Raw genomic sequence first — 11,409 nt, 5'->3', positions numbered from 1 at the left:
TGATAGCTGAGCTGCTCAAATAGTTGAGTTCCAACTACTAGTAGCCCAGCATGATTACAAATTTGTTTGCCTACTCGTAAGCTATTTCTGCCCTGCTGTTTGAACCTCCAATCGCCTTCCGTCAGTTTCTTTGATGTACTGCAACACACTGATAATCCAGAACCGTGGACCTAGGTGGTGCCGAACTGACAGATGAGTATAATAAATTTTCCAGTGAACCTGCTGAGTTTAAAGGGAGTGGGAAATGTACAAACGCTCCACTCCAGGTTCTGGCTGCACATCCACCCACGTTCCTGACCCCTGGTGTTTGAACCCAGACCCCAGCTCCAACAACACCCACGGCTCGCAGTCCAGATCCCAGCCCTCGCCATGCTCCAGATCACCAGCTTTGGATGCACCCCCACTTCTACCCTAGACCGCCAGCTCACATTCCAGACTATTGAGTGAGCTAGATGCCAGACACCAGGATTTCTGAACAATCGGATATCGGAATTTTGCTTTGTAATAGAGCAAGTTCAATATAGAACGGCAAGGCTAATTGTGGTAACCGGAACTTGTAGTGGTGCGAGGGGACAGGAAAAACTGAACTGTGCTTGTCAGAGAGAAGGTGACAGAGAGCAATCGGAATCAGGTTTATTATCACTGACGTATGTCATGAAATTTGTTGTATTGTGGCAGCAGTACAGTGCAAGACATGACAATTACTATAAGGTACAAAAATAAATAAATAGTGCAAGAGAGGAATAACAAGGTAGTGTTCGTGGACTCTTCAGAAACCTGATGGCGGGGGGGAAGAAGCTGTTCCTGAAACATTGGGTGTGGGCCTTCAGGCTCCTGTACCTCCTCGCCAATGGTAGTAATGTGAAGAGGGCATGTCCCAGATGGTGAGGGTCCTCAGTGACAGGTGCTGCCTCTTGAAGATGTCCTCGATGGTGGGGAGGGTTGTGCCCGTGATGGAATTGGCTGAGCCTACAACCCTCTGCAGCCTCTTTCAATCCTGTGCATTGGAGGAGGTTGCATCACTGTCTCCATACCAGACAGTGATGCAACCAGTCAGAATGCTCTCCACCATACAGCTGTAGAAATTTGCTAGTGTCTCTGGTGACATACCAAAGTGATTCTAAACTCCAAAGTTTTATTCGTAATGTAGGATTTAACCTTACTGGGTTCACTGGAACATTTATCATTAATTGGTAATTGGTTTATTATTGTCATGTGTACTGAGATACAGTGAAAAGCTTTTGTTTGCGTGCCATCCAGACAGATAATTCCATACATAAATACATTGAGGTAGTACAAAAGGAAAACAATAACAGAACAGTGTAATATTAAATAAAAAGTGATCTGTAAGTCTCTTTCAAAGCTTTGTGTAGCCATAATGGGCTGGCTGTAAGATCCCTTGAATTAGCACTCTTGCTTCAGCTTCCCTCCCAGACTTTACGTTTGTTAGAGACAGGAATGTTATTTGAACTCGAGTGATTCCCAGGTGAAGCTGAGGGTGTGAAATGCAATGGTTATTCAGGATGGATGCAGAGGAAAAGTATCGAGCGACCTTAGGGAGTGGGAACTTTTCATACTGTTGGCGAAGGCGTGAACTTTTTTAGTGATGTGGTCTTGAGTTTCCATCTGAATGTAACAGCACACCCTTGGAGGACTGCAGTGCTGTCAAAAATAGTCCAATTCCAGGAATGGGTAAATTATAGATCCTGTATTGTTTCGTTTTCCCTTTTCATTTATTTAATATAATTTAACACGGTCTCCATGGTTACAGGAGACAGTTCAGAGCGATAAGGATGTGCTGCTCCTCAGATCTTCTGTTGCAGAATGGAGCATCTTGTGGCCTACCCACCACAAGCCCCATTCATTAAACCCCAGCAACAACCAGTCCCTTGTTTACGAACAAAATATTAACAATCTCTGTCTTGCCCCTCTCTACCTTTATAATCTCCTCCAGCCTGTAACTCGGAGATAACTTGGATTCTGGCCCTTGATTCACTGGTGGTTGTTCTTCTAGCTTCTGAGATCATAATCTCTGGAGTAACTTCCCCAAACTCCTCTGCCAATCAACCTTGCTTTGATCATTTAAAGCACTCCTTAAAACCTGCTGCTATAATGAAGCTTCTAGTCATCCCCCCTAAAGCTCTTTATGTGGTTTAGCAACAGTTTTTGTTTGACAGAGGTTCAGCAAAAGATTTGAGAATAGTTTTATTGCATTAGAGGTTCTATATAAATAGAATTTGTTGTTGTTGTTTCCAGTTTGTAAAATGGGTGACATTGCCTTCGCAGCCCTTAAATTGGATTGCATAGTGTTGCTTTTTAAATGCTACGGCAGTGCTAAATTAATTTTATCCAGAGCAAGTCATATTTGCAATCAAATCCAAGGGAATTGTGCCAATCACTTCTGGCTCCATTCACACACCTGACTTTTTCCTGGCATCAGATGCACACTTAATAAAGTCACAGGTCGCACACCTACTGTTTCCATCTGTACCAACACAAACTGCAGCTCAAAGCTTCACACAATGACAAAAACAATGCTGTGAGAACTCGGTCTCAAGCAGCATCTGTGGAAGCAAAAGGCACAAATCGGCATTTCAGGTCAAGACCCTGCACCGGGACTGAGAGGGAAGGGAACGATGTCAGTATATAGCAGTATGAAGGGGTTGAGGGGTGTGTGGTATTGGCATTGAGGCCGTTAAGTGATATGTGGAACCAGATAGAGAGGGGTTGATGGCCAGATGGAACCAGCTGGGTGGAGGGAATGGGAGAGATGAGCAAAGCGAGAAGACAACTAAATGGACAAGTGAGTGTGTGTAGGAGGAGAGCACCAGGGGTGTAGGTTACCTGAAACAGAAGAATTCAATGTTCATACCCTTGGGTTGGAAACATAGACTTGCACCTTTTGCCTCCACAGATGCTGCCTGACCCATTGAGTTCTCTAAGCATTCTGTTGTTTGTTGTTCTAGATTCCAGCATCTACTGTCTCTTTTGTCCCCATAATGACCACTGTAGAACAGTTCACTGAAACTTGGAGAACATTGTGCTGCTGCCTTTCTTCCTATGTAAAAGGTTGCTTTGCTGACTCTAGGAGACTTGACTGGGCAGCGCCAGAATAGACTGTCAGCTACTAATACACCTTTCAAAATTTACAAAGTGTGTGGCAACTGTGGAGTTTTTTTTTGTCCCCAGCATCCAGCTGCTGAAGTAATCAATGGGTGTTTCAGTGGTGACACCACGAGTAGCATTGGAGGCTTAAGGAAAGGTGTTGCAGACCACTCAGTGAGGCTCGCCGTCTCTGGGGAGAAGGCAGAGACCAGTAGAGTCGATTCCTACAGGGTTGTCAGAGTCACTACGTCCTAGCTGTCTGATGGACAATGTTATTGCAGGCGCAAATTTTCCAAGGCTATCATCACTCAAGCATGTTGCATTTGGTGGGGAGTGGGGGGGAAGGGAAGGTGAGAGCTTCAGCCACACCTTCCTGCTTGGACTGCCTCTCTCTGGCTCATTTTCCTGGTAACTGGATCATTCCAGGCAGTAGCAGTTGGAGTGATCCAACTTTGTCAAATCTCTTGATTTGTTGCCCACCTCTGCATGAACATGACCACCCGGACTCCTACTTGTTAAGGACTGATTTCAGCTTCTTGCTTTCAATGAGGAACAGCAGGTATCTCGGACACTGAGACTTGCCATCACTGCTGGCTCCCAATAATGCAGGCATTCAGTGACTGGACTCGTGTGTCCAAGAAGGCTCCCACTAGTAACTAGGAGCTTCTCATCAACCGAAAAAGCTGATGTGGCTAGTGGACCCCAAATCACAAGTCCTTGCTGTCTCACTCCTGTCCACTGAGTAGGACAGGACTGAGACAGGAGTGTGTGAGTGGGGAAGGACGTGTTATGTCTCTGCTGCTGTGGAGAGTGATGAGTTTCTACATGCTGCATTCCTGTTCCTCTCCGAGAGTGATCTCCCCACATCTGGCATCTCTGCTTGTGTAGATAACGTACCTGTCTGCTGTCTGTCATTTCCCAGCTGAGCAAAGAATGGAGGCGCTGCCAGCATGGACCATGAAGGACTCCTTCATAGAAAGACACTTTAAATAAGGAGCATGTTAAATCATAGTGTCCAAAGCAAACCATTATCTTTTTTTATGTTCCAAATCTAGTGCATCAATAATCAGCCAGGAAGGGCCAGAAGACGTGTAAAATTCCCTCACTACTTACTGTGTAAGTCCATATGTAGTGAATATAACACTCCAATGAACGAATTTACAAGAGGCTTGCAACAACATCTCTGTCTCTTGACGAGTAAGGTCCTATTTAAACCACATTGATCTCTGCAGTAAATACACTTGCCTTGGAGTAGCCCGTTGTACCAGGTTCAAAAGTTAGAGACGAACTTGAACCCTTTGGATGGCTGCTTGTCATTGATCATGGCCTATAGCATTGTAGCCACTGCAGTTGAGCATAATGTGTATGGCAACATATTAATCAGATTGGCATGCCTTGTTGAGGGACGTGCATAGAGGGACCAGCATTTCCAGCCAGTGAAGTCTATATACATTCAACAATGAGAAATCTGCAAGGTGTTGGAAGGTCACCAAGTTGCAAATTGTTCTGCCAGGAATCACGTAGTTCCCATTTTAAAGATTTGTTCTGGGCGTTACCCAACTGCAGTTTCAAACTTGTTTCTGAGCTGTTTTATGACTTTTGGAGAGGGACCTGATTTGGCACTAATACTACATGCAGTGATTCTTTCATGGACTGAAAATAGGTGAAATCCAATTACTTGGCTTGGAAGTTAATCGGGTTACCTTTGAAGTATTAACATCAAGAGATTAAAATGTTAATTTATATATTCCTTAGTCGGCAGCTGTGTGTTGAAATGACATCGTAGATTATCTCCTGATAGTTAGTGATTATTGTAAAGTGTGAAATGGTTTGGCAGAGGGTAGTACATTGTGTGATTCCCTGGGATCGATCAATATGTCAACCTGTCAGCCTCATCACCTCTGATCTGTGATTTGTAATCTCCTCAAAATCTGGGACTAAAAACTACTTCAAAGGACATCAAAGGAAATTGTGAAAAATCAACTGGAAAACACAGATGCACAGTGAACTCAGCTGCACGGCGTGTTTTAGATGGAGAAGGCTTGGAGTTGTTTGATTGCTTTTGTATTTTATGGATCTTGAATGCCCTACTATATACAGTATATCATTATTGTGTGTCTTCTATTTTGGGCCTTGACGGGATGATTATTGGTATTGGTTTATTATTGTCACTTGTACCGAGGTACAGTGAAAAACTTGTCTTACATACCGATCGTACAGGTTAATTCATTACACAGTGCAGTTACATTGAGTTAGTACAGAATGCATTGAGGTAGTACAGGTAAAAACAATAACAGTACAGAGTAAAGTGTCACAGCTACAGAGAGTGCAATAAGGTGCAAGGTCACAACAAGGTAGATCGTGAGGTCAGAGTCTATCTCATCATATAAGGGAACCATTCAATAGACTTATCACAGTGGGATAGAAGGAAATAATGTCTCTCTTGTGAGGGAATCTAGATTTAGGGGCAACGTTTTTAAAAAGGAGTCCCTATTTAAGATGGTAATGATATGAGATTTCTCGCTGAAGATCTTTGGAACTCTTCCTCAAAGGGCAGTGGAAGCAGAGCCTTTGCATATTTTGAAGGAAGAGGTAGATAGATTCTTGATGAGCAAGGAGGGGAATGGTTACTGGAGCTAGACATGAATATAGAGTTCAGGTTATAATCAGATCAGCCATGATCTTATTAAATGACGGAGCAGGGACTGTGGCTTAATCCTGCTCCTAATGTATTTGTTTGTATGTAACAAGGATCCTATTGCTCAGCAACCCACTACCACAAACTGAAGTCATGACCAAGCCTTGCTCTTAAGTAAGCCTGTGCACGTTTTTTTAGCCAATGAACATTTGCTACAAGATTGGAGTCTGAGATTGAACTATGATCAGGTAAACGTGATGGGGATGGGTGGAGATTGTGGCCTCTGTAGGAAGCCTTGAGGGAGGATCACTGTGTCGCTGGGGAAGATTGGCAGGTGAGGGTTTCGGAGCCTGGAAGGGTTGGGAGGTTGGAGATCGGGTGCAGTGCTCGGTGCCTGGGCTGATCAGGCAGGGGCGAGTGTAGGTGTGGTCAATGGATAATAGGTAAGTATGGAGCTTACTTCAGAGGGATCCAGTCTGGCATTGTGCTACTACAACCATATTGTCCCTTGAATGTCCAAAGATGGTTGGACAAATGAATGGAAAAACTTGGCCTAACATCCTTGTATGAGTACTAGTGCAATTTGATATGTGTCTGATGTGATTGTGAGCACAACTCGCACCAGCCTTCTCAATCTAAAACACTATGCAGTTGAGTTTTCCAGTTGATTATTCATAATTTCCTTAAGTTGTTTTTAGTCCCAGATTTTGAGGAGGTCTCAGATGAGGCTGACTGACATATTGATCGATCCTAGGAAATCATACAGTATCCTATCTTCTGCCAAGCCATTTGAGTAAACAACTTTGAAATGGTGTTTTACTCCATGTTAAGTATACTCTCAATTACAGGTCCACAGCAATTATTAACAACTAAAACTTCAAAATACTACATGTGCACAATACAAATAAAATTGTGTGATACCAGGTTTTATAAATCTATAAAAGCCAATTGTAGTCCTAGTCCTGATCTCTAAAATGCTACAAGTCTGGATTATTAGATCTATATCTCCTGAATATATTATCATAACTAAAAGTTGTATTTGATGAAACAGGAGGGTTAAGTACAGTATCTGGATATATCTTGGGAACAGAACAAATCCAATCAAATTTGGGTTGTGTACCGCTTACAACCATTGTTACCTGAATGGTACAAAATGGGGACTGTTAGAATGTTTTGTGTACTGGAAGAAGCATTCTTCTTGCAAATATTGATGTCTGAATTAGATTTGCATTTGTTCATTCTCCTGATGTTAGCTGCAGAAATGATTTGGAAGTCTAGCATTGTTGTCTTTGGGTGACAGACTCAGCTGCAGTGTCAAATTTAGAAAAGGGAGAAAGTTTAAAATGGAGGAAAGCTGCATGTCTCAACAAGCTTCCTTTTTCCACGATCCATCCTTGACTACCCTTATTAATCCTTCTCATCCTAACCAGAATTTGCTCTGATGCTGAGAAGAGGATCCACCTGACAAGGGCTGCAAAGTCAACAATCATAAATTTCTGCTTGTGGCATTGCCTTCCCTGGACTAAGTCATGTTTGCTGATGATTGCTCTGCTCCATGCTCATTCTCAACTCAGACATTCCAAAGCAGGAAATACTAGATGTACAAAATTGATTTCTCTCTGAATTTGGTCAATGATTGAGAACGTGATGGCTGCAATCTTGTTTTGACCTAATCCTAGCTTCCAGCAGGAGTCTGTAACCCTGCAGGTTATATTCCTTCAAACACACGTCCAGGTACTTTTTGACTGTAATGAGGGCACCTCATTTAATACCATCCATTTAGGCCATTTATCTACCCTGTAGTTCTTCTACCAGTTGTTGTCTACTTCCTTTTTTTGTTGACTCCTCTGCAAAGGGAAATTGCTTCTATTATCCAGTCCTTTGTAATTTTGTACATCCTCAGTAAATTAATTTGGGACGTTTTGTAACTTCATCCACTGAAGGGGTTAATGGAATAAGGTCACATATTAATTTCACGCACCAGACAAACCCCATTGATAGCAGTCTCTGTGCTGAAGCGATATTGTGGGCTGTGGTACCACTCCAGATCAGATTGACTTTATTAGCCTTAAACTCATCAACAATTCCAATACTCTTTGCAGCAATGCCCAATAATGATCTTCACCAGTGACTTCTCTGAAAGTTTTGGAGTCAGCCTTTAAATGCCCCCTGCCTACCTCCATAAGATATCTAAGCCTCAAAGTTCATGCTTTGGTTGCATGTCTTCTCCTGGACATCGCAGCCTATGAAGAATGGTGCTACTTCCAGGAGGGGATATGAGGAAGGAAATGATCAATCACCCCTCCTCCTACAGGGGACTGTCCACATCTGTGAGACTGCAAATTTGTTTGGAAAAAATGTTTTGCTTCATTTTTGAGCTTGGTCTAGGTTGATCAGGTTGGCTCTGCAATTGTCAGTAGTCAGGTAGGCACACTGCATTTCTCAGAGTACCACTGACCCTGCCCAGCCTGCTCCTTAATGCATCAGGAAGCCTTGCCCATCTGAATTCTGACTTAGTTGGACACCCTTCTACCACACTCTATCTAGGTTCTCAAGGGAGTATGTTACAATATAAAAGACAATGGCAGACACTACAATATAGATAAAAAAGGTATTGTATATGGGCTGACACTTCTGTACACACAACTGAAAGAACTGTTATAGGGGCTATCACTTGGAAGAGACATTAAATGTGGTGCAGTCTGTTTCTTCAGGTAATTATAAAAATTCCCATATTGTTATGTGAAGAAGTGTATTTAGTTCTCTATATCATGACCAATGGTTTCCTCCAAAAATATAGATTCATTAACTATTTATTCATTCTCTGCTTAGAGTTTTACTGTTAATAGATTGCTTTGTTCAATTTTCAATTACTTAGATAAATTTTTGTATTTCAAAAGCAAATACTACTATTGCCGTAAATCTGAAAAAAATCCAGAAATTTCTGGGACTCCTCAGCAGGCCAGGCAGCATCTCTGGAGACAGACACAAAGTTTTTAGATCATCTGAAGTTCTAATGAAAGATCATGAACCTGGACCATTAACTCGGTTTCTCTCTCCACAGATGCTGTCTGACCTGCTGGGTATTTTCCAGCAATTTCTGTTTTAACATTTTTTTAAAAAAATGACCATTCATGACATGTAAGATTCACTGTGAAGACCAGGATTTATTGCCTATCGCCAACTTTCATTGAGGTGTTGCCTTCTTGATTCTCTACAGGCACTGTAGTGAAAGCAGTCCCACAGAGGTAAAGAGATCCAGGACTTTAACTTGGTGAAAATAAAGGAAAATCAATACATTTCCAAGTCAGGATGGATTATATTTATCTAGGACAGTTATAGTAATCAAATGTCCTGTGGTGTTTAAAATGATTGCATTTCAAAAATAATTAAATGAACTTGAAGCATTTGGGGTTGTGATGAAGTGCTACATAATTATTTTTTCCTCACTTCATACCTCGTGTTCCAAAGCAAACACATTTTATGGGCTAGTGTATGGGGAAAAATGTGATGCTGGTCTACTGCCAATGAACAGTTGAATTGGGGGTTTGCTTATCAGAGTCAGGGATTGTATGGAAGTGCTTTAAGTAGTTTTCTCAGATTACTATTGGAAAAGTGAGTAATTGAGCTATATAGCACAAGAGTGCATGGAATGTAAAATGCATGTTGATTCCAGACACCTAGGAGAAAAATGTGTTGCTCTTGATGGCTTTGTTAAATGGATTGGTTGATAAGGATAAATGTGCTCAAATTGAAATATCCCAGACTACAAATAAGATGGGCCATGATTGGCCAAGATGCAATTACCATCACTAGTTCTGGCAACATGCCAGGTAGCTGGATGCACAAGAGCACAATCATTCTGAACTGCATGGAGATAATGACAATAGGGGGGTAGCAGGGATGAGGAAGAGGGTGTGGGCAAGATCATGAGTGTGGATGTGTGCCAGGGTGTATATATCTGTATTTGAGTGCATCTGTGTGTCCTTAAAATGTGTGGTGTGTGTCTCCATGTATGTATCTATGTGTACTGAGTCTGGGCAGCAAAGCTTGATCTCCATTTGTCTTGGTCCTCCTTGGCACAGGACCAAGCTCTCTCAGTCAAGTCTGCATGGTAACTGGTTTCCCTGTACAAACTACTTTTAAAAAAAAATCACCTTTGGGGATCTTTACTCCTTAAAACTTGAGTGCAAGCACATCTGCTTAAGAAGGAGATTTGCTTGCATTCCATTTTAACTTCTTGGAAGGCTGATCCTTGTATGATGCATTATGTCAGAAAAGAGCTTCTAGCAACTTTACAGTTCCAAGTGGAGTCCATCAAATACTTGCACAGAGAGACGTGTGCCTCAATGAACCTGCATGTATTTGCTTATCATTTCTGGGGCTGTGCTCCACCACAGTTGGGGAATGTAGCTATCTACTGTTGGCCATTATAACCTCATTGCCTTGTGTGTTGCTGGCTGTCAGGGTCCAGTCTTTAATGGGGAGATTTATCAGTCACAGACTTGTTTTGCAGAGATTGGGAAGTTTACATACTCCTTGCAAGAGCAATGCACAGAATGGTTTAATTAAAGGTTTTAAATCTAACTATTTGAGCTTTGGATCTTGAAGCTAAAAGTGGATTGAATAGGAGGTAGAAGTGAAGCTATTCGTAGCAAAGATTTGATGTGGTTTAGTTCAAACTATTTTATGCATTGGTAAACTGAAAAAATATACCAGAAGGTAATACTAACATTAGAGTATTTGGCAGAAATGCCTATTTGTAAACTTTCCTGGGTGTCTGGTCATTCATGAAATGACTGGGTACTCGGATGTTAGTTCCCAGTCCAGCTCATCGATTTCAGGCCTGCATGTACTCAGGGGCATGGGCTTTGACTGGTATGTGTGCATCCAATATTAAAGTCGGCTCCCTGGAAATGTTCCTGGGTGTCCACTTCTGATGGAAGGTCATTGACCTGAAACATTAATTCTGCTTCTCTCTCCACAGTTGCTGCCTGACCTGCTCAGTCTTTTCAGCATTTTGTTTCCTTTATTACATTTGAAGCATCTGCACTATAAAGTGTATGTGGTGATGTTGACTCATTTAGTCGAAACAAGGAAAATGGCAGACTGAAAAAACTTCAGGTAAACTCACTTGGATATTAAAGACCACATCACAGTTCCATGGGAATATATCCTAATGACCACCATGGATTTGAAGAAGTACTATATTATCTCATAAATGTGATTGGACTGGTGCTTTAGGTATAATTTATAGTATGTGATGGGGTAAGTATAATTGTAGTCACAGGCTGAAATTTTGGTCCAAAATCCAAACAAAAATGGGGATAATAGATTTCATTTTAATGCAGTTGATTTTCATCAAACTATTGACAGGAATGTGTGGCAGATCTTACCAAGCCTTGTGTTACATGGGCCACGTCATTTGAAAAGGTTATGTGTTTCTTTGAAATTTTTACCGGAATGGCTGGGTAAGTCTTTAAAATGAAAGATGGAGTTGGCTTAAGCTTTCTGTTCAAACCCAAAATTGCTTTTCCTCAGGCTCTGCAATGTACAGTATGTAGAAAATGACAGTAGACCTGGTACAGCCTTGTGGCTATGTAGGCAATGAACTCTATCCAACCTTCTAATTATGGGTTAAGATAGATTGTCAGATAAGTAAGCAC

This window comes from Pristis pectinata, chromosome 18 (assembly GCF_009764475.1).
Source record: "Pristis pectinata isolate sPriPec2 chromosome 18, sPriPec2.1.pri, whole genome shotgun sequence".
NCBI lineage: Eukaryota > Metazoa > Chordata > Chondrichthyes > Rhinopristiformes > Pristidae > Pristis > Pristis pectinata.
This window is presented reverse-complemented; position numbering follows the sequence as displayed.